This window comes from Mauremys mutica, chromosome 4 (genome assembly GCF_020497125.1).
Source record: "Mauremys mutica isolate MM-2020 ecotype Southern chromosome 4, ASM2049712v1, whole genome shotgun sequence".
Lineage (NCBI taxonomy): Eukaryota > Metazoa > Chordata > Testudines > Geoemydidae > Mauremys > Mauremys mutica.
In genome coordinates this window covers 46,555,730-46,579,217 of record NC_059075.1, presented here as the reverse complement: position 1 = coordinate 46,579,217, position 23,488 = coordinate 46,555,730, and the positions used below count along the sequence as shown (strand labels likewise).

General features: G+C 46.5%; 1 long non-coding RNA gene across 1 annotated transcript in view; it reads right to left on the bottom strand.

The window, feature by feature from the left end:
• Window positions 1-1,012: 1,012 nt before the first annotated feature.
• The window catches only part of LOC123368082, a 68,848-nt gene continuing 46,372 nt past the window's right edge, over window positions 1,013-23,488 (bottom strand). The window contains exon 4 of the long non-coding RNA XR_006578682.1: window positions 1,013-1,731. This is a non-coding gene — a long non-coding RNA (uncharacterized LOC123368082). The remainder of the gene's footprint in view (window positions 1,732-23,488) is intronic.

The window sequence follows — 23,488 nt, the reverse complement described above, 5'->3', positions numbered from 1 at the left end:
AGCTAAAGATGGTGGGTACATTTACCCAAATGTTCCTGAAATAATTACTATCTTTGAGAGAATGGACTTTCCAAGCAGTGCAGGGGCCATTGATGGGACTCATGTGCTTATAGTTTGCCCTCTGCAAGGAGCATGTGAGTACATAAACCGCAAAAACTGCAAAGGGTCCTACTCCATTGTTATGCCATGGTTGATCACAGGGGCAGCTTCATGGAAGCTAATGTGGTATGCACTGGGACTCTATCTTCATAGACAAGCTGGAACATTATTCCTACTGAATGACATTGTTATAAATGAAGTCACTGTTCTTACTATTCTTCTATTAACCCGCTTAACCCCAGTTCCCCTGATTTCAGAGGATCTGGTAAAAGGAGATTTGACTACACACTCAATAACTGTAGGATAGTGATGGAATGTGCATTTGACAGATTGAAGTCCCATTGGTACTGTCTTCAAAACTGTTTGGATACCAGTGTCCTCAATATAGAAGGACCTTTCTGTTGGGAGACTATTTTTTTTAAAGTAACTCATCAATGCAGTCTGCATTATTGTGGCCTGCTTTGTTCTGCACAATGTCTCCTGGATTTCTGAATTGTTACACACTACCAGAAAGTGCACCTAACATGACTGGTACTGGAGCCACATGCTCAATGGAAATCACATATGTCCCCACATAATGAGTTTGCACGGTTCTGTGCATGAGGGGGAATGAAATAGTATTTGAGATTGTGTTGTGTGTGGATGTGGGATAGTTGTGGGATTTAAAAAAATGCATTGGTATTATGAATTATGAATTTTGTAAACACGTTCATGAAATGTATGGAGATGTGTTACACACTTTATCAATACTGGCCATGTACTTCAACTCACAATTTACAGATTATTGTGAGGAGAGTTTGTAAGTTTTATTAGGAATTTTTTGAGAATGGGCATCTGATGACATTCGTTACAGCTTGTGCCACTTTTAACATTACATATAATAAAACTTGCTATGAATCTATGTGGGCAAATCCAACACTTTATTTTACACCTGCATTTACATATAAATGTAAGATCCAGACAGGTAGAGCTGCTCCCAGCAAAACTTGCAACACAATAACCAAACTCAGTGCCAACACAGGGGAAGGTGCATGGTCTGAAATGACATGGACAACTGGGGGTCCCCTGTCCCTCTGTTCTCCTTGACCTTTCTGGTGCATTTTACATGTGCAGGCTGAGACTGGACTGAAGTGGATGAATGCACAGAGTACATTTGTCTGTTCCATGTGCCACTGTTCATTGCCTGTGATATGATCCAGCCCTGAACTGTCCAAAGGCTGCATAGTCTGGAGGGCATGAACAGCACAGAGGGGAATCAGGGCATGAGGCTGGAGCAGGAGCTGAAGGTGGCAGTGGGTTCTGCAGTCTGGTAGCCATGACTGCAAGTCATCACTCAAACAGCTCCTTCTGCTGCACTCGGTATTCCTCCCTTAACCTGTGGTTATGCTCCATGAATCTGTCACCAATCTCGCCTCGTGCTGTGCAGCCTCTGTTTGTCTTCCCACCCTTCTTGAATCCTTATCTGTTTGATATTCCAGTTGGTCCCTCTGGAACCCTGTCTGCTGATTCATTTGATCTGGAATCTCTCCCATCAACTCATCTCAGACTCTCTTTTCCTTACCTGCAGCAGATGAGTCTGCCCCCCCATCTCCGACTCCTGGTGCTGTGTTTGACCCAAGGAGGCAGTAGGGCCTTGAATGGAAAATGAAAGAAACATTATTGTCTGACCATGATAAAAATTACATCTTCCACTCTATCAAAGGGGCTGATTTAATTCAGGGTCAAAAGTTGATACTTTTTATTAATGGGCTTTATTTTATTCACATAAAAACCACTGGTCACTTCAGATGTCCTTTGGGGCAGCACTGAGAGCCATTATGTATCATGGTATATACACACAAAATTCAATGGAAATGCTTTGTACACCCCTTTCATTTTTTTCTGGGGTGGATCAGAGGGGGAATTTCTGAGTGTTCTAATCACTAGCTATGGTTTTTCAGTCCTTTCAGACGGTGGAGAGCATTGATATTCTGGCGGTCCCCGAGTGGAAATGTAAACCTCTGTATATTAAGAAGTTATTTAAATGTCTTGTGACTGACTAGCACATCTTGGGATAGAGGAGCCTTGTGAATTACAGAGGTGGCCCTAATAAATATGCTCTGCCTCAGAACATAACCAACCATCTGGAGATCCTACTACTTGAGAAGTTCGCTTTTATCACCAGCCAGCGGTCAAATCAACAAGATGCTGATTTAGCATAGAGATGCAATACAGTTTCCTTACAAGCACCCTGCATCCATGCACAGACCCTACTGACTGCCAGCCATGGAGACTCCTAATCCAGAGAGACTGCCACCCTCCGTTGTAATATGGACTCATATATTTAAGCCAGCTATGGACCAAATACACACTCTGGTTTTGTTTGGACTCATAACAGCTAAATATTTTTGGGACTCAGTTTACAGGCAACACAGGACAGTGCCCATTTATAAGCCATGCTCTATTAGGTGAGAGGTAAGTGAGGCTGTGCGCCCAACCCATACTTATAACAATCAGTGAGTAGCTAGTAAAAATATCAGGATAACTGCTTGTGTAACTTTTCCCCCCATTTTCCCATTGTCTATTTTGAATCTCATGTAGTACTGAGAGGAAGGGTGGTGGTGAGGGGTGCCCGGGGAATGGTGTTGGTTCCTGTCTGTATGGAAGCACACCAAAACCCTGGTTTGTATCAATAACTTATTAGGGCCATAAGCCAGAACTCCCTCCCAGCCATATATTAACAACAAACATGGCAGCAGAATCTCACCATTCTCCAGTTCTGGCTCTTGCTCTTGATGCCAGTTTTACACTGAGCTGCTCTCCAGGGCCATCCTCAAACATCTCCTAAAAGAATGGACCCAGGATGTGCTGTAGCTGCTTCTGTGGCATAGCCTCTTCAGTTACTGACCTCAGCACCACCAGGGTCACCTCTTGCCATTCATCCAGTGGCTGGCCAGCTTTCCTCTGGTGGTACCTGTTATACATGCGCCATCCCGGCTCAACAGATTGTCGTACATCACTGTGGGCTCAGTGCTCGCTACAGTTCCCAATACCCAGTCATATTCCTCATAAAAGAGGCAGGAAGACAGTGAGTTTCCAGAGGTGTCATTAGAATTGTTGACTTTGTAGTAGTCCATCTGCAGCCACATGATTCACTCTCTACATTGTTCTGCAGTCCGGTCGACCCTCAATCCTGCCAGCAACTCAGATATAGCTTTGTAGACATGATCATTTCTTGTCCTCTTACTGAAGTTGAACAGCTTGCTTGCTTCACACCGGAGGTTAGCCAAGACCTGGCTGAGTTCCTCTGGCCAGCTAGTAGCACACTTCATGCACTCCTTCTTAGTGCTGGCCCTATCTAATACACGTGCGGGCTAATGGTGTTTCCAGTTGAGCAGACTGCATGGAAATGAAGGGTTAAATGCCAAGCAGCTGTATTTGAACCAGGAGGTTGCTTCCAGTCCTTGGGAAGTGTTCAGATGGAAGGGCTTGGAAGCACAGCCCTAGGGAATTGTGGGATAGCATTGGTGCACCGTCCAGACCCGAGTTTGGCAACTTGGATTTGAGCTGTGGCCACACTGCAAAATGCCTGGGCTTTGACCCGTGTCACAGTGGGACTCAGGCTCTGACCTCCCTAACAGGATCCAGGGGCCTGAGTCCAGAAGGATTCTTGGCCCAAGTTAGGATGATTTCTGTATGGATGGAAGCGGGTCTTGAGCTAAACTGAGTCAGAGCTCAGGCTTAGTGTGCTATGTAGACATACCCCCTGTGACCTCCAGGTGCTTCAGAAAGTGGTACGAGTAGTTCAGTAGGTGGCATTCATACTAATGAATCAGGACTAAAATAACATCTGAGCATGGTGGTTGTACTTCTAGCCGGGGGTGAAAGTAGAAATAGGGACTTACTGGTACACGGGGCTGGGTTGAAGCCGGCTCTGGCCCCCAGAAGGGGTGGGGCCTCGGGTGGAAGGGGCGTGGATGAGGGAGGTCATAGCCAGCCCCAGCCTGTCCTGTACCAGTAAGTGCCCTCCCCCTCCCCTGCTGGGGTAGCAGCGGCAGCTGGGGGCTCCAGCAGCAGTTTAAAGGGCCAGGGCTGTAGAGGCAGTGGGAGCCCCGGGTCCTTTAAATAGCCCCGGAGCCCTGCCGCTAATCCAGGGCTCTGGCAGCAGGGCTCTGGTGGCAATTTAAAGGGCCCGGGACTCCAGCCGCTGCTGGGAGCCCCAGGCCCTTTAAATTGCTGCCCAAGGAAGCTGGACCGCCCCGGTACGGTGCACCAGCTCTTGCTGGTACGCTGTACCAGGGCATACTGGCTTACTTTCACCTCTGCTTCTAGCAAAATAGTACCTTACATCTTTTGGTCCTAACCCATTGTGGTCACTAAAAACCCATTGCAATTGCCATAGAAGTATGGAAGTTGCTACTGCAGATGTCTTGGCCAAATTCCACCTAGATTGGTCACATTTCCCTACCTAAATTCACCTGTCTGGTTTCAATTGGATATCCTGTTCTCCTTCACTTTCACTCCTATACGGTTGCACAGTGTTTATATAATTGCCATGTGCCATCCTAGGGAAGATTTGTATTCAGGGAGTGAAGAGATCCTTATGCATTGTTTGTATTTCAGTTGGCTATATTTCTAGAGTCTTTGGAATCCCTCAAGACTAAATGCATCTTATAAATGTAAGATATCTGAAGGGTAAAACAATATCATTTCATTTTGGTCAATCTAATTGAAATCTACTGTCTCTTCCTTGGCTGAAAATTTCTGGCTGGTCCTGTTCACTTTCTTCATATACTACATTGTCTATAAGGGTTATTTTGAATGTATGATGGCCACTAATTTGTCAGAATGTATTGATGAGTCCCATTAACATGTGCAAGGAGTATTGGTCTGTGTATCATGTCGTAAAGAAGGGGTCGGCAAACTTTCAGAAGTGGTATGCCAAGTCTTCATTTATTCACTCTAATTTAAGGTTTCGTGTGCCAGTAATACATTTTAACGTTTTAGAAGGTCTCTTTCTATAAGTCTATAATATATAATTAAACTATTGTTGTATATAAAGTAAATAAGGTTTTAAAAATGTTTAAGAAGCTTCATTTAAAACTAAATTAAAATGCAGAGCCCCCCGGACCAGTGGCAGTGTGAGTGCCACTGAAAATCAGCTCGCATGCCACCTTCGGCATGTGTGCCATAGGTTGTCTACCCCTGTCATAAAGCAAAGCTTGTGGGGGCCGGAGGGGGAGAGCCAGCTGCAAAGAGAAGCAGATGCAGCTCTGTTGAGCTTCCAGCAGAGTTCTCACTTTATGTTAAATATAGTGTTATTAGCTGGCAATACAAGCCTCCTTTTTGGCTGAAAGAGAGTGGAAGCACCTGGCAGGGAATAATGAACTGGAAACATGCCAAAAATTAAAATAAAAAAATGGACTTTCCCCCTAGACTTTCCCCCAGTTTGTGTGGTATTAATAACTTATCCAGCTTCTCCCAGCCTGTGTCTTATGAAACTATTACAATCACTTTATACAAATTGTGGAATCATTGCAGGAAACTGACTTCACTAGAATCTAAAATGAACAGTTCTGTCAAATGAATGGTTAATATGGAGCAGCAAGCAGAAGAAATTGAGGTGAAACTGACTTGCAACATTTATATTTTGGATCTGGATTTAAACTTCCCTGAAATTCTGGGGTACAAGCTTGCTTACACCATATAAACTACCTGCAGCCTAACTGGAGCAAACAGGGCTTAGTGTCAAGTATAGGCCAGGACAAACCATGTTCAGCAGTGTTCAGAAACTGCACTTAGGACCTTCTCTGAGCATATTTTAACCACAGTTTCTTGAAGCTAAGGCCTGTTCAGTACCACTTAAACTGCACCACTTGCTGACAGACATTGTCAGCAGCAAGGGGTTTATGCAGAAGTGCTTGCTGCTAGGCGTGTTTCAGATCCAGTGTCATGTTCAGGCCCATCCTCTCTCTAAACCTATGAAAAGGAGATTAGTGAAAATAAAGCTGCTGCTCATATTGTGGCTAAAAATTACTTTCTGATGGAACAGAGTTTGAAGATGCCAGAGGATATAATAGCAGTTACACCAGTATAATTCTGGAACAAATCCACTAAATCCAAAGGAATTATTCCAGATTATACACAAGAATAGCTTCAGGCCCACTACATGAAATAAAGAATGCAGCACTGGTTGTAGCTGAAACAATAGAAATGGCAGAAGTGTTTTTAATATCTAATTTATAGTTACTAAAAACACCACCACCACATGCTCTGGGTGTCCCTAAATCTCCATCTGCAAGAAGTTGGGACTGGATGACAAGGGATGGATCATTCGATAATTGCCTTGTTCTGTTCATTCCTTCTGAAGCATCTAGCACTGGCCACTGTTAGAGACAAGACACTAGACTTCAAGGACCATTGGTCTGACTTAGTATTGCTGTTCTTATATTCTCATCTGTGTGCATTTTAAACATTTCCCTGCACGTCTGTGTATCTTTTAGAGCCATGGCATACAAGTAACCTATGTGAGGTGGCTCTGTTTAAAATATACAAATATTTAAAGAGACACCAAGACATCTTCTGCTCTTAGTTACGCCAGTGTAAATCTGAAATAATGTCAGTGGTTTCAGCAGAGACACTCTGGATTTACAAAGGTGTCCTAGCAGAAGTTATATGCAGGCTTATTGTCCAGAAGCTTCAAATTAAACACCGCAGATGTGTTTAAGAGAAAATCACTTGCTTTTCTTTAGGATGCAGATACACTGACTACTCTGGGAGTTGAAAGACATTCTAAAGATATAGAATTGCCAGCCTGGGTTTTGATAAATCTCTAATTTTTACATAAACTTCTTACTGCTTTCATAGCCTAGTTTACCCTGTTGCTGCTGAATATTTATTCTGTACATAATGTTACTTTCCTAGCCCATGGACAGTTTAAAAACTGGAGAGTTATTAAACTTAGTATAAAAAAACCAAACAGTTTGCACAAACCCTACTGCTGCCGAGTCCTTTCAGATCACACCAAACTCTGTTGCTGCAACCACACACTGCTCCCCAGAACTGCCCCCTTTGACATCTTCAGCAGAGCTCCAATTAGGGCGACCAGACAGCAAGTGTGAAAAATCAGGACGGGGGGGTTTAATAGGAGCCTATATAAGAAAAAGCCCCAAATATCGGGACTGTGCCTATAAAATCGGGACATATGGTCACCCTAGCGCCAATTCTCAAAGGGACAGGGTACAGGTAAGCATAACTGACATTCCCTTATAAGTGCGCCAATAATCTGGCAAAGCGGAGTTGTGCCATCGTCACCAGGCCATTGCATTTCACCCTCTTTGCTGAGTAAACTGAACAAAGTGAAATCAAATAGCGCCACCTTGTGTTGGTGTTGTGTATTTATTGTTTGCTGAAAATGGTTCCTCTGGTATATAGGCTTAGAGAGCTGTGCTAGGATCTCAGTTATGGGAGATACAGTAAAGAGGAACTCGAAGCAACACTCCTGCCCTCTCAAAGTACACTGCAACTGATGATTCATAGATAGAATTGTATCAGTTAGGGAGAAGAACAGAAAGAAAAAGAGAAGGGGGAAGAGGGAGGACAAAGCAGGCTTTCACAATATAGACTTGGGCTGTGAAGTGGGTGGGTGCTGCAGGGACATGAAGAGGTTTTTTTACATGATTTCTTCCCCTCCAGACACTGATTCATACATCTCTGGGATGATTTCCTAACTCAGCTCATTCCCTTCAAGTTTTTGACTGCTTCAAACTGAATGAAAGCTGTCTTGCCATTGCCAGGTGGCCTAGGCAGTGATGAGCTGCCAAAATCTTAACAACGGGTTCCCTATAAAAAGTTCTGATTTAACAACGGGTTCCCTATAAAAAGTTCTGATTTAAGGGATGTGCGACAGCATGTATTTTTTGTACCAATAGGGTTACCATACGTCCATATTTTCCCAGGAGGTGATTAAGAACCGAAAAGCCTGACATGTCCAGGAAAATACAGATGTATTTTAACCCTACCTAAAGTTCTTTTTTTAAAAGATGGGGCTGAACTAGAAATGAGCTCCGTTTCACATGTGTGGGTAGTGATCAGGGACAGTCTCAATTTTTGGGTCTTTTTCTTATATAGGCTCCTATTACCCCTCACCCCCGTCCCGATTTTTCACACTTGCTGTCTGGTCACTCTAGGGTGTGCACATGTGTGGGTCCCAGCTGCTCCCTGCCCCCCCCTCATTAAAGCAGGTGTGCAGGGTTACTGCCCTGGGAACTGCAGGGCACCAGTGGATGTGGGGCTGGCTGCAGATAGGGGCGTGGGGCAGGGCTAGCTGGAGGCAGGGAGTGACACGGGCTGGCTGTGGGCAGGTGATGCAGACGGGCGGGCTGCGGGTGGCTGTGGGCAGGAGGTGGCTGCGGGCGGCTGTGGGCAGAGGCTGGCTGCAGGCAGGGGGTGGCTGTGGCAGTGGCTGCGGGCAGAGGCTGGCTGCGGGCAGAGGGTGGCTGTGGCAAGGGCTGGCTGCGGGCAGAGGGCGGCTGTGGGCAGGGGGTGGGGCAGGGGCTGGCTGGGGGCAGGGGCTGGCTGGGGGTGGTTGTAGGCAGGGGCTGGCGGGGGGCAGGGGCTGGCTGTGGGCAGGGGCTGGCTGGGGGGTGGCTGGGGGCAGGGGCTGGCTGGGGGCAGAGGGCGGCTGTGGGCAGGGGCTGGCTGTGGGTGGCTGTGGGCAGGGGGTGGGGCAGGAGCTGGCTGTGGGCAGGGGCTGGCTGTGGGCAGGGGGTGGCTGGGGGCAGAGGGTGGCTGTGGGTGGCTGGGGCAGGGGCTGGCTGGGGGCAGAGGGCGGCTGTGGGCAGGGGCTGGCTGGGGGCTGGCGGGGGGCAGGGGGCACGGGGTGGGGCAGGGGCTTGCGGTGGGCAGGGGGTGGCTGGGGGCAGGGAGTGGCTGTGGGTGGCTGGGGCAGGGGCTGGCTGGGGGCAGGGGGCACGGGGTGGGGCAGGGGCTGGCTGTGGGCAGGGGCTGGCTGGGGGTGGCTGGGGGCAGGGGCTGGCTGGGGGCAGAGGGCAGCTGTGGGCAGGGGCTGGCTGGGGGCAGAGGGTGGCTGTGGGTGGCTGGGGGCAGGGGCTGGCTGGGGGCAGAGGGTGGCTGTGGGTGGCTGGGGCAGGGGCTGGCTGGGGGCAGGGGCTGGCTGGGGGCAGGTGGCTGCGGGCAGGGAAGGTGGGGGAGGGGCGCAGATACTCACGCGGGGGGGCTGGGAGCAGGGGGGTGGCTGTGGCAGGGAAGGCGGGGGAGGGGCGCAGATACTCACGCGGGGGGGGGGGGGGGCTGGGAGCTGCAGGACGCAGCCGGGGACTCACCAGGCAGCAGCAGGAGCCCCCAGGCCAGAGGTCCAAAGAGCAGGAGCAGCAACAGGGCCAGGAGGCAGCTCACATGGCTCTCGCAGCACAGCGCAGCGCCCCCCGGCGGCTGGGAGGAGGAATTACAGGCTTCCCAGGCAGAGCCCATCAAAGCTTCCCTCGCAGGGAAGCTAGTTAACAAGCGGTTCTAAAACCGCTTCTAAATTTAACAACGGGTTCGCGCGAACCGGTGCGAACCGGCTCCAGCTCACCCCTGGGCCTAGGCCCAAAGATCATGTTTTACGCTATGTGCAGGGGAGATTCATGAGAGAGGGGTGTGTGTGTGTGTGTGTGTGTGTACACACCCTTCTCCCCAGGCCATGGAGAGGCATTTGTATTATCCTTCTCCTTAAAACAAGGAGTACTCATATTCAACAATTACATTATTTTATTCTTACTTAACATGCATCTAACCCAAGAGAAACCAGAACCTGCTCTTCGCTGCAGCCCTGTGCCCTGCTGAAGCCTGCATTCCAATACGGAACTGTCTGGCCTTTGCAAATCCTTCCCCACCAATAACAGCTGCTCCTCACAACTGTGCCAGATGCTAGGCACCTTTAGGTGAAGTCGGTGGGAATTGAGGGCATTTGATACTGTGCAGGATCCATCCTCTTGCCTCTTATCCTTCACATACAAAGCAAAAATCTGTCCTTATCCATTCTTCAGTGGTCAAGGGCCATGTTGTTTTCATGTCTTACCCTCTACATACAATTCTGTCTCCCACCAGTAGCTACTATTCACCTACAAGTCATAATGCTGCATGTCTCCTACAACCATCTCTGTTCTTTCTTCCACAGCACCTGCTCTGTATGGGTACTATCCCTATGCTGGTCTGCAAGGCCACAGATCTTTCCACATTAGGATCCTTCCTTAAGACCCATGTTTACTGTGATGCCTACAAGGGATTAGCCAACTAATAATGGTTAAATAAACTATTCTCATTATCCTCTATATACACATAGCTCAAAACCCCCCTCTCCCCTAATGGAGTGAACAAGCTGCATGTCTTTCTTTACCCTGATCACTTAGCTTGTATGTTGTATCCCTTTTCCCAGCCTTTAGCATTTTTTTTTTGTTTTAGATTATAAGATTTTGGAGCAGAGACTTTCTGTGTATTTTTAGCATAGTTTGAGTGCTATTGTGATATAAATAATAATAAATGGTATAGCTAAGACCCGAGAAATACAGATCTATCCTGCCACAGCTGTCAATATAGAGATAAGAATATCACTATATTTATTATATTACTGAATGTGGGTTGGAGAGCCAGTCACGCGCATATGACTAGCTAATTATCCTGACCCCATTCATTGTATGAATACGAACCACAAGCCACAGAGTATCGCATTCTGTGAAACAGACTGGATAGTCTAGACAGGCCCTATTGCCCACAGAGAAAGGAGAGGAGTTAACAGTAGAAATTTATAACTTTTTGTTGGAGCAGAATTCAGTTTGTTTATGAAACATCATCTTTGAATTTCCAGATACTTGTATTCCCCCCCCCCCAAACTTTAAACTTAACTCTGAATTTTCTGGCTTTTCAACTTTTGTTGCTTTGTTATATAACTGGAATGTCCTGATCAGGGTCGCTTCTGATTTTGATGACAAATCTGTAGAACTTCAACTCTCTCAACACAAATGTTTCCATATTCATTTTACCTAAATTGGGTGAGTTACTGTTACAGATTTTATTTAAAATTATATTAGAGTGTAGTTGCATCATGCAGAGGGTGAAATAGTTCCTAAATTGTTCCAAAGAATAGCCGGAGAGCCAACATGTCCCTTCTCAAAGACCCATCAAAGTATTAGGAGTTGGGTAAGGCCCATAAACATGTCTATAGAACCCACAGCTGCAAACAAGTTTCACCTGCATTCTCCAAATAAATTCATTCAATAAAAACAATTAGCTAAAGAAATATCACTAGACAGCAACACTTATCCAAATATCCTACCATTAGCCATTTAATGACTAAATCCACACAATCAATTGTGTTAATGAATGCTAATTAAAATCTAATAACCTTCAGGTTCATCTGATTATGTATAAAGGATTAATCTGCAGTGTTGTTATACTGCATGGAATCAGACCAGCTAGGTGTTCTAGTGGCAGCACATCAACTGTCCTGTAGCACATCTGACCTTACATTTATGACTTAGTCCTGGATTTGCTAGTTCATCTGGATCCACAAACTGTACAGCAGCAGTGCACTCAAGCTCTGGAGTGGGACAGAGAGCTTTGTGTTATCCCTCTCTAGTGACCCCTTCCTCCTGTTCTAAAAGCAGCATTAACAGGCGCTGGAAGGAGTTGAACACAGTCAGAAAGATGGGATCTCCGCATGATAAGCTTTTAGGAGAGAAGGGGAAGACTCCACTAGAATTTTTTCTTCCCTACAAAAAGTTTCATATGGGGCTGAATCACATAAACTGAGCGATTGGACTAAGTCACAAAAAACAGAATTCCATGAAATCAGTTTGAATATAACTGACAAACAGAGAGAGGGAGAGAGAGAGACCTCTTTTATTTAAAAGTCAGTAGTATTTCAACCAATAGCAATGCACATAAAATATACTGATGTGACTAAGCTAGACCTTTATTCTATGCTTATCACTGTGGTATCTGGATGCTGGACACACTACATTTTTTGCAAAGTACTAATTAATTATATGAATGGAGTAAAAATCCCTGTCTTGATTATGTTCTAGCTAGATATTTATCATGTGTCATCACCACATTATATCATGGAAATTATATATTCACCGGGATTCAACTTGGTTCCAGAGTTCCACCGAGTCTTCTCCCAAAGGTGCTGTACACACACTCATTCTAGTCCAATACACTTCAGTACATGTGGCTCATGCTGTACAGCATCAGTATTTTGACCCTGGCTATGCTTTTGCTGTTTATTTTGCAAGAATGAAGAAGCCTGAACCCATATACTACAGTCTAGTATAACAGTTTACAAAATCTTTTATTTTAAAAATTCTTTCCTTGCAAATGGTTGGTAAAATATTGTCCTATAAAAGGTGATGGGATTACCATGCCTCCTCCTGACACACCTATGTGAGGCATGTTATATCTAGGTGTAGCTAGTTACTGTTTGTGCAGGGCTTTGAAGGTGTGAGGTGCTAGTTAAAGGCTGAATATTAATGCATTTTTACATTTCAAATATAGGGTTCAGGGAAGGTACCAAATCAAATGACCTGAAAATTGCAATTCTACAGCTTTTTTTTTTTTGGTAGATCTCATAGTACATTTACAAAGGTGGGTAAGAATTAGCATCCTTATTTTAAAGATGCGGAAACTATGATACAGGTTAATTTTGCTAGCCCAGATTCACACACACACAAGCTGAAATCCTGGTCTGATTGAACTTGATGGCAGAACAGAGACTATAACTCAGGTCTACCAATTCCCATACCAGTGCTCTAGTCACTGAATTCTGTTGCCTCGTTTAGAAGTGATACAGCACCAGAATCAGCAGTGAAAACTGCCACACTACCCACTGTCAATTCCCACCGTGATGTCCTGGGTCTGCCTGGTGAAGATGGCTAGAGAATGACATTAATCATTGCTCCCTGTTTTGAGCTGCAACGAGTGTGAGTATTTTATGCCCCTTTCGCAGCAGCTTATGGCTATAAATGGTCATCCTCATAGCTACATTTGTGGGGCACACTCATTAAAATTCAGCATCAGTAACTTCATTCAGTTCACTAGCACAGTATCCTGACAGTTTAGCAAAACAGCAGGTCACTTAGCTCAGCTAGAAGCAAGAAAAGTTATACCAAGGCAGATCCTTCACACTCCACTAGGTGTCACCAGTACACATGTACACAAGCTACTTCATCACAACTTTTATAGACTGGAATAACAATAGTTACAAAAAGGACAGGTCTCTTCTGCTTGTCTGTCAATGTTAGAATTCATTTTCTCTGGTTCAGGCTATGGGTTTTTTAAAAAAGTCATTCTGTGTAATATAATCATATTGGAGTGAAATTCTTATACCTAATCAAATGAAACTAAATGTTGTTAGTTTGTAATTAGCATTCACTAACAAATCTGATTGTGAGGATTTAGTCTCTCACATGGTTAACAGGAAGGCATTTAGATAATTGCAGCTGTCTAGTGTCATTCTATTGCTAATTGTTTTTACTGAGTGATTCATTTCAAGGCTGTAAGTGAAACTTTGTTTTACAGTTGTGAGGGGAGGATGGTCTCATGATTAAGACATGTGTGTGATCCCCAATTAGATGTGAGTTAGGTGGTCTTAATTCCATCAGTACCACCCTCTCTTGTTTACTCATATTACATGCCTTTTATTTACACTGGTTAGTGCAACAGCCACCTGTTTTTATATTTAGTTATAATACTCTCAACATGCAGCTGTGTGTAAGATAGAGATAATGAATTCCAACCCAGGAGTTCCTGGTTGGATTGCATATTTAAAGCTCTTTCCAATGTCTTCCATGCAAGTTTACGTATTGGCCTGAAGCTCACATTAAGTACTTGACTTCTTTTCTCATATGCCCACCATTCACTTTATATATCTGCATATTGTATATGTAACCCATTTGATATGGCACTCTGTCCTCCTCTGGAAGTTGCTGGGCCACAGGTAGAGGTGGATGAACTTGCTTCAGCAATAGCTAAGAGACCTTTGTCTGTTTGCTTAAGCAGTTGAGGCTCCTGTGTTCAGATGAGAAAGTTACTCACCTTGCAGTAACTGAGGTTCTTCGAGATGTGTGTCCCTGTGGGTGCTCCACTGTAGGTGACGGTGCGTCCCGGCGCCATTGATCGGAGATTTTTGGTAGCAGTGCCTGGTCGGGACGCATGCACTCAGTTGGTATCTCCCGTCTCGTTGGAATCTTCCTGAGCGTGTGCGTCCCGCACCCTCCTCAGTTCCTTCTCTACCGTGGAGAAATCATACTAATACTCCAAAGTAGAGGGGAGGAGGGTGGGGAGTGGAGCACCCACAGGGACACACATCTTGAAGAACCTCAGTTACTGCAAGGTGAGTAACTTTCTCTTCTTCTTCGAGTGCTGTCCCTGTGGGTGCTCCACTGTAGGTGAATGTAAAGCAGTACCCACTATGGTTGATGGGATTTTGGAGCTGTGTGAGGAACAAAGGTAGAAAGTACCATATGGCTGACTATGGAGTCTGCTGTAGTATCCCATGCGACAGCATAATGTTTGGCAAATGTGTGGTCAAATGTCCACATGGCCACCTTGCATACGTCTGTAACAGGTACGCTGTAGAGGAAGGCAATGGATGTTGACATTGTTCTAGTAAAATGAGTCTTAACACCCTCTGGTGGTTGAATATTCTGGGTCTGATAGCAAGATCTGATGCTGGTGGAGATCCACTTGGAGAGTCTTTGCTTAGAGATAGCATCACCCTTTGATCTCTTGGTAGTAGAAACAAAAGCCTAGGGGATTCACGAAATGGTTTAGTTCTGTCAAGATAGAATGCACGAGCCCGTCGGACATCGAGGATATGTGATGCAGCTTCCTGTGGAGTCATGTGAGGGTTGGGATGGAATACATGTAAGTGTATTGACTGGTTAAGGTGGAAGGTAGACACCACCTTGGAGAGGAATTTGGGCCAGGTTTGTATGGTAAGCTTGTGTTTAGAGAAAATGGTGTAGGGAGGGTAGGCCATCAGGGTGCTTATTTCACCAACCCTTCTTGTTGACGTTATGGCAACCAAGAAAGCCACTTTCTTGGACATGTGGAGCAGGGATGAAGTGGCCAGGGGCTCGAAAAGAGGTTTCATAAGAGCGCAGAGAACTAGGTTGAGACTCCAGGAGGCTACTAGTGAATGAATCTCAGGGTAGAGGTTTTGCAGGCCCGTGAGGAAGAGTTTCATGGTGGAGTGTGTGAAAGTGAATAGCCGTCCAGAGTGTCATGGAAGGTGGTAAGGGCCGCGAGACGTACTGTGATAAAACTGAGTGAAAATGTGTCCTGTTTTAGTTTGAAAAGATGGTCTAAGATGTCAGGGAGGGTTGCAGTCTGGGGTATCAAGCATCTGTGGAAGCACCAGATGGAGAAGCATTTCCACTTTTGCAGGTAAGTCTTAGGAATGGAGTCCCTTCTACTGTGCAGGACATGTCAGACCGGTTCTGAGCAGGCTAATTCGTGAGACTGAAACCTTGAAAGAACAATACCGTCAGATGGAGTTTCCAGAGCTGCAGATGAAGAAGCTGACCGTAGTTCTGGGAGAAGAGATGTGGTCTGTCGGGGAGAGTACGGGGAGGATGGATGGACATGCGTAGCAGGTAAGGATACCATGTCTGCCTGGGCCAAGCTGGGGCAAAAAGTATGACCAGGGCCTTGTCCTCTGTGATGTTGCGTAGAACCCTGTGTATGAGTGGAATCAGTGGAAAAGCATACATGAAGGAGTTGTTCCAAGGAATGAGGTGTGTTTCTTAGTCCTGTTCTGGAGCAAAATAGATGGCATTTGCAGTTTGAGGAGTGGCAAACAGGTCTATCAATGGAGTGCCCCAGTGGGAAGACAGCTGTTGGGGTATTGATGGATGTAATTCCCATTCGTGTTTCTCGGAGAACTGTCTGCTGAGTGTGTCGGCGGTAGTGTTGTGACACTTGGGCAGGTAGGAAGCGGTGACTTTTATGTGATGATGTATGCACCAATTCCATAGTTTAATGGCCGTTGTGCATAGGGAGTGAGATTGTGCTCCTCCCTGCCTGACAGCTCGGAGTTCTAGGAGATTGATGTGCGGACGCGTCTCTAATAGGGACCAGCGGCCCCATGCCTTGTGGTTGCTTAAGTGTGCTCCGCAATCTATCTGGGAAGCGACCATGGTTAACATGAGTACTGGGGAGTGTGGATGGAAGGGAATGTCCATGCATAGGTTCTCTGGTCTTGTCTACCAATGTAGGGAGGCCAATATGTTCAGTGGCGGAGTCAGTGTTATGCAGAAAACTATGTCTGCTGGGTTGGATGAATGTATATATGGAAATAGGCATCTTGTAGGGTGAGAGCTGTGAACCAGTCCCCTTGTGCAGTGTGGGTATTATTGTGCCCAATGTGACCATCTTGAATTTTTGCACCTGTACAAGCATGTTCAGTTGGTGTAGATCCAATGTAGGTCTCCACCCCCCGCCTTTCTTTTGGGAGTAGAATCCTTTTTCCCGATGTTGCATCAGCACATGTTTGACTGCATCTAGGTGGAGAAGATGAGCCACCTCCACGCAGAGAAGGTGCTCGTGAGAGGGGTCCCTAAGAGGGACAGAGAAGGAGAAAGGATAGGCAGGGAAAATAGGAAAGGGATGGAGTAACCTGACTGAGCTATTTCCAGGACCCAATGGACCTGCGTGGTCTGTTGCCAGACATGGTGGAAAGTCTGGAGGTGGTAGCCAAATGGGCAAATAAGTGGTGGAGTCAAGGGGTGGTTGTATGTACCCCCGACCAGCACTTCAAAATTGTTTGTTACCCAATGGTGGGAAGTAGTTGGTTGTGCCTGGGTTTGCCGGCAATTAAAAGGTCTGTTGCAGTTTTTACCAGTGTCATACGGTGTAGACTGGGGTTGGTGATATTGTTCTGCGCTGGGCGTTTGGTAAGGTTGATACCCGTCCCTCCCCAGGAGACAAGGGTAAGTGCCCAATGTGCAGAAAGTGGCTCTAGAGTCTTTCATAGTGTGAAAGATTTCATATTGGGTTTGTTTGTGTTTTGTTTGTTTGTGGGAAAAGAGGTTATCTTTGTCAAAGGAGAGACTCTCCACTTTGGACTGCAAATCTTTGGGGATATCGGATGCCGAGAGCCAAGAAGACCAGCACATCACCACTGCAGTGGTGCGGGCTGCTGGATCAGACACGTCCAGGGATGCTTATAGTGCCATGCTAGACACCAATTGACCTTCAACGAGGACTAACTGGAAGTCTGCTTTCCTGTCCTTCGGTATATGGGAGGCAAATTAAAGAGCTTGTTGTAGTTGTCATGGTCATAGCTTGCAAGGAGGGTAGAATAAATTTGCAATTCTAAATTGCAAAGTAGAAGAGTATAAACCTTGTGGTCCAGGAGGTCAAGACATTTGAGGTCCTTGTCCTGCAGAGTGGGCCAGTAGCGTGGCTGCTTTGTTCTCTGTGTTGCTGCATTAACCACAATAGAATTGGGTTGTGGGTGGGAAAATAAGAAATCAATGTCCCTCGCAGGCATGTAGTATTTATGTTGAGCTTTCTTGCATGTTGCTGAATGGAGGCGGGGTCTGCGAGAGAGTACCAGCTGGTTCTAGGAGAGCTTTCTCTTTGGGTAGTGCTATCTTTGAAGGTACAGAGGGTTGGAGGATTTTGAGAAGCCTATGTTGTGTCTCCTGGATTTCCTCCAAAGGGATGACCTGAGTTTGTGGAATTGCATAAAACTGTCCATGTTTTGTGGAGGTGGAGGCATAAGGGCGACTTCTGCGGCTGATGGCGAGGCAGGAGCCAGTAAAACAGGGAAGGGGTCACAGCCCACATCTTCAGGAGGGGGTTCAGGAGCTCTAGATGTTGATAGAGCTGGGGATATAGGCATAGGATGAGCTTGCGGTCTGGTAGAAGGAGCGCAAGGAGAAGCAGTGGCAGGAGCCGACCACGGGTACCACTGAGGCCAGGGCATCGGGTAGGAAAAAAAATGGGTCCTGGCCACTGGGGCACAAAGTAGGGAAACTGAGGCTGATTCTTATGATGCCCCATGTCTTGGGGTATATCTGGCTCCGGTGCGGTGGGAAGACTCAGGCAGGGAGAACCCTGCCTGCTGCTGTGTGCCGTTCTCACTATCAGTGAAAGTATCCAGGTCATGTGGGGAGAGCTGCTGTTCAAACAATGAGTGCTCCCTGTCCTGGAGCAGAGAGTCAGGCCTAGGGGCCACAGAGATATACTGCTGATGCAGGAATTGTTGCTGCTCCGTAGGCTGGTGTGCTGCAGAGCATGAAGTCTGAGCGGCAGCCCAGAGTGATTTTAGTTTCACTTTGGCAGGAGCGGAGAGCTGTTTGTGAGAGCCTCGCAGAGGGTCTGAATCTGCTGGGGGTAGCAGGCAGGCTCGGTGCCGGAGGTGGAACTCGTTGTTGGCACCGAGTCCATTGTCAGTGCCGGGGAAACCGGTGTCGAGGAGAGCTTCCCACTGCGGGAAGTCGGGTCCCTGCTTTAGAGCCCCGTGAGAGTTGCTTGTAAAGTGCAGGGGCGGTCAGAGTTGCCTACTCTTGGCACTGACAGCACCAAGGGTAAAGACTCTGCAGGAGATCAATTACCCTCTTGAGTGTCTCTGAAAGGAGACATTAGGCCTTCCTGCCTCTTCACGTGAGAGGGTGAAGCCGGGCTCCTGGTCGGTTCTGAGCTGGCAGGGGAGTGTGAGGGAGCGGGTTTACTGCCCTGCTCCATAGGCAGCTGCAAGGCTTCTTGCCTCTGCTCCAGAGAGGGTGAAGCCATGCTCCCGGTCGGTTCTGCCTTGGCAGGGGAGCGTGAGGGAGCGGGTTTACTGCCCTGCTCCATAGGCAGCTGCAGAGCTTCTTGCCTCTGCTCCAGAGAGGGTGAAGCCATGCTCCCGGTTGGTTCTGCCTTGGCAGGGGAGCGTGAGGGAGCGGGTTTACTGCCCTGCTCCATAGGCAGCTGCAGAGCTTCTTGCCTCTGCTCCAGAGAGGGTGAAGCCATGCTCCCGGTCGTTCGGACCTGGCCGGGGAGCGTGAGGGAGCGGGTTTACTGCCCTGCTCCATAGGCAGCTGCAGAGCTTCTTGCCTCTGCTCCAGAGAGGGTGAAGCCATGCTCCCGGTCGTTCGGACCTGGCCGGGGAGCGTGAGGGAGAGGGTTTGCCATTACCTGTCTCCAGAGGCAGCTGCAGGGATTTCTGCATGAGAAGCAGTTTCAGCGGCAGGTTCCTGTCAGGACGAGCCCTGATTTTGAGGCTCGTGCAGTGGACACACTTGGCAGAGACATGTGTCTCGCCAAAGCACTTCACACAGCGCGAGTGCCCATTGGACATTGGCATAAAGTCCTGACAGGAAGCACATTCCTTGAATCCTGAATCCCCTGGCATTATTGAACTAGTAATGCCAGGGGAGAGAGTCTCAGTGGGAGACAAACCTGAGGAAAATTTTTTTTTTTAAACTAAGTAACTATTCTAAAGGAAGGGAAACAACTAGGATATTACTAACTAACTATTTCTATGTAATTGTTTCATTCAAAAACCAGGGAAGAGGATCAGCACTGCTCTGAGTCCCGTCTTCGGCCGAGGCGGTTGAGAAGGAACTGAGGAGGGTGCGGGACGCACACGCTCAGGAAGATTCCAACGAGACGGGAGATACCAACTGAGTGTGTGCGTCCCGACCAGGCACTGCTACCGAAAATCTCCGATCAACGGCGCTGGGACGCACCCTCACCTACAGTGGAGCACCCACAGGGACAGCACTCGAAGAAGAAGCAGAAGTTACAGGTTCAATTTCCATGACAGTAATCTACCACTGGTTATGGCAATACTTGTACATGTGAACAGCAATGTATTGCCTGCTTCAATGTAAATGTGTGTTATGTAGTAGGTACACCTCGTCACGGGGAGTCAGCTCATGTATGGTCAAAAACAAGGGTGATGCTGCTGCTGGCTAGATTCTATACTGGTGACCCTGACTATAAAGTAGGGTATTACGGTCTAGTGGCCAGAGTCCCTGGGACTGCCCTCACTCTCAGGGTAGTGTTGCCTGATGGCCCAAGTCAGTAGGCAGCTCTTCCTTACAGGGCTGCATGGCCCAGTGGCCAAAGTCAATATAAGTTGCTCACCTCCATGGGATTGTGTGGCCCATTGGCCCATCGGGGAAGAGGGACACCACCTAGGAGAGTGTGGCATCTGGGATGGGGGACTGGGGCCCTCCCGGCTTCTCTGAGTCCCAGCCCAGGGACTGGCAGGGGCAAGGGTGCTCACTGCTGAGTCAGTGGGGATCCCCTGAAACATGCTGACCTGTTCCCTGGTTCTACAACTGGAGCAAGGTATAAGTCCCCTGGGCTGCTTCCTACCCTGTCTTCCGCTGCAGTGGTCCACAGTTCCCCTTGGTCTCTGGGGTCCTCGTCCACTGCAACTCCTGATGGCTTGGTACCCTCTCTGCATTCTGCAGGCAGCCTGGGATCTGTCTGGGGCTCAGAGTACCTTGGCTCTGTGTCTGGGGGCTGTAGCAGCTCCAAGGAAAGAGCCTGCAGTCTGCTTTCTTCCCCTTCAGCAGCCTGTCCAGACTGAGCTGGGCTGCTTCTTTTTACATCCTGTCTCCAGGCTAAGCATGCCCAGCAGGGGTGGGGGGTTGTGGCCTCCTCACCCTGCACTGCGCAGTTAACCCTTTCTGGGCCAGGGTGGGATAGGTACACCCCATCACAGTGTGCTTTTTTCAGCTGAGTCCCAAAGTATGCGACATATTTTGTATTACATAAAATGCTAAAGAATATCTTGTCTGTCTATGTATTCATAAGGTGCCCATTCACAATGAGATCTAGCTAGACAGTATAACTGCCATGGCTGGTGTTTTTGTAACGCCAACAGCCTCCACTCATAATCGGGATCGAACCTGGCACCTCTGAAGCTTAGTGTATGAGCCTGTATGGCATGAGGTAAAAACCACATGCCTCTTAGCATGTAGCAGACTCATCAATCTCAAGCTGGGCTAGGTGCCACTAGAGGGGGACAGAGTGCCACAGCAAGCAGGCTTGGGTTACATTTGCACACCCAAAAGCTTGTCATCAATATTCCTTATTTAGTTTGGGTACACTGCTCAGGCCTAAGGGTTGTCCTTGATCCCTCTAGGAGATTACAGTAATACCTTTGGAGAATGTTCAGATTAGACTACTTCCTTCTCTCATTCATTTGCTGTTCCTTAGAGCAATAGACACAAGTCAAGGGAAAATGACAAAAATAAATGTGTTCTTAGCGCTACACAATACATTACAGGTTATAAGGTACATCCCCCTGCTAGGGGTTATTAAAAAAGAGGCTAACTATAAACATAGAGGTAAAATGCATTCAATAGACAATAAAAATACTTCACAAATAACATAACCAACAATATTAATTAGACTTTATCAAGACCTCTTTCAATAAATACCTTACCTCCAGCCTCTCATAGGGATGTAGGTGACCCTGGAGATATCTTTGTTATTTTAAACTCTTGGAAAATGCATCCTTTATCTTTCAGGAAGGAGAGGGTTATCTAAATATTTCAGCCCCCTCACAGGCTGTTCAATGTCCCAACTTTTCCCATTAACATTATTTGATTTGGACATATGTTTTGGTACCAAACTTTAAAAAAATGAATAGAATTAGACATACTTGATCTTAAATATTATACATTAGGATATAAATGTCCTTTTGTATTTTGTAATGTGAAACATTAGTCAGACCAAAGCTCAGATTCCAACACTGCATGATTCAAGACCCATGCATTTGCTGGGCCTAAACCTTCTGCGGTTGTGCTTGCTCTGTAGTCTACCCCTCAGACTCCTAGCCTTTTCTCCTCTGCATGATGTCACCCTGTTTCATAGTCACCCTTGCAGGTCTCTCCCCTTGCTCATGCTAACTGTGAGGCTTCTTCTGAGATGGTACACTTTTTTTTGTTGGCAGCCTGTTGCTCATCCACATGTCACAGTTGGCTTAGCCATCACATGATCCTCACATTGGCAATCTCACTTAGATTCTTCTGCATAACCCTTGCCCACACTTCCTCATTATACACTTTCTCCGGCTAATATATATCAAGAACCCTTCTTCTGCATCTGCTGGAAACCATTCAATCTTCTAATAAGTATGTTGGTTTGGATCCAGCTTCCTACACCACACAGCACTAACTGCTTTGTTGTAAATCCTCCCTTGGATTTTATTACGCACATGATGTTTTGGAGATGTTGTCAAAAGTGCTCCTAAAAACACCTAACACGTGACTCCTTCCTAATGCCTCTTTTCCCAAAAGGACCACAATTTGTGGGGGAGGAAACATGGCACAGATCCTTCATTTTGGCAGATGAGTATGTGAAAATATTGACTCTCTCTGATAGGGAGGCCTGATTATTGTTTTGCTCCCTGACAGCTAGTAGATAAAACTGATTAATCTTATGATTTAAAAACAAAATCAGTGTTCCTGGTACTTTTTAAAATTTTAAACTCTGAGTATCATGGCCTGAATTCTAACTCAGTCTTTACTTAGGAAAATCTCTAGTTGCCTCCAGTGAAAATTCTACCAGAGTAGTAACTTTAGGGTTTGGTCCCTATAGCAGTGTGGTATAGTGTTCTGAGCACCAGGCATGACAGTCCTGAGTTCTAATCCTGATTGATTCACTCAGTAGATTTAGAGAAATCACTTAACCTCCCTGTCCCTGTATTATTTTTCTCTTTCAGCAAATAAACAGAATGTCTAAGTACCTGGGAGAGATGAGTCCTAAGGGGTATAGGTCTTCTTGTGCTTCCACATTATTACTCTTTAGGAAAAAGTAACACATACATTGTATTATTATTTCTAGGGCACCATCAGTGCCTATTGCATAAAAATACAATGCATAATATAATTACACAAAAAGATAACAAACCCTCCCCCCAAAACCCTTCAATCCTACATTAAAAGAACATTAAGGTTGCAAAGTTAAGCACTGAAAAGTTAAAAAAATGCTAGAATTAAGAATGTGTGTGCAACCTTAATTCAGCCCCCTTGTGCATTTATCCTATGATAGTGTCTTTAATCATGTGATCACATGCTAGATAATACTGAGTCCTGCCATGAGTGCAGGAAACTGGACTAGATGACCTCTCAAGGTCCCTTTCAGTCCTATGATTCTATTCTTTCCATAGGACCCCTGCTCCTTTCCATACATAGAATAGACCTGCTCGGGGGATGAATCTTGGCTGTGTAGTGAGAGAGACTGTTGTCAGTAGGATCCCTGTCTCATTTTCTGAGTGCCAACTTAAGACACTTTGGGCCTGGTTTGCAGAAATGCTGAGTGCTCACAGCTACAACTGAAGTCAGTGAGAGTTGTGCATTGCCGACAGTTCCATCTATTATTCTCTTGAATTTCTCCT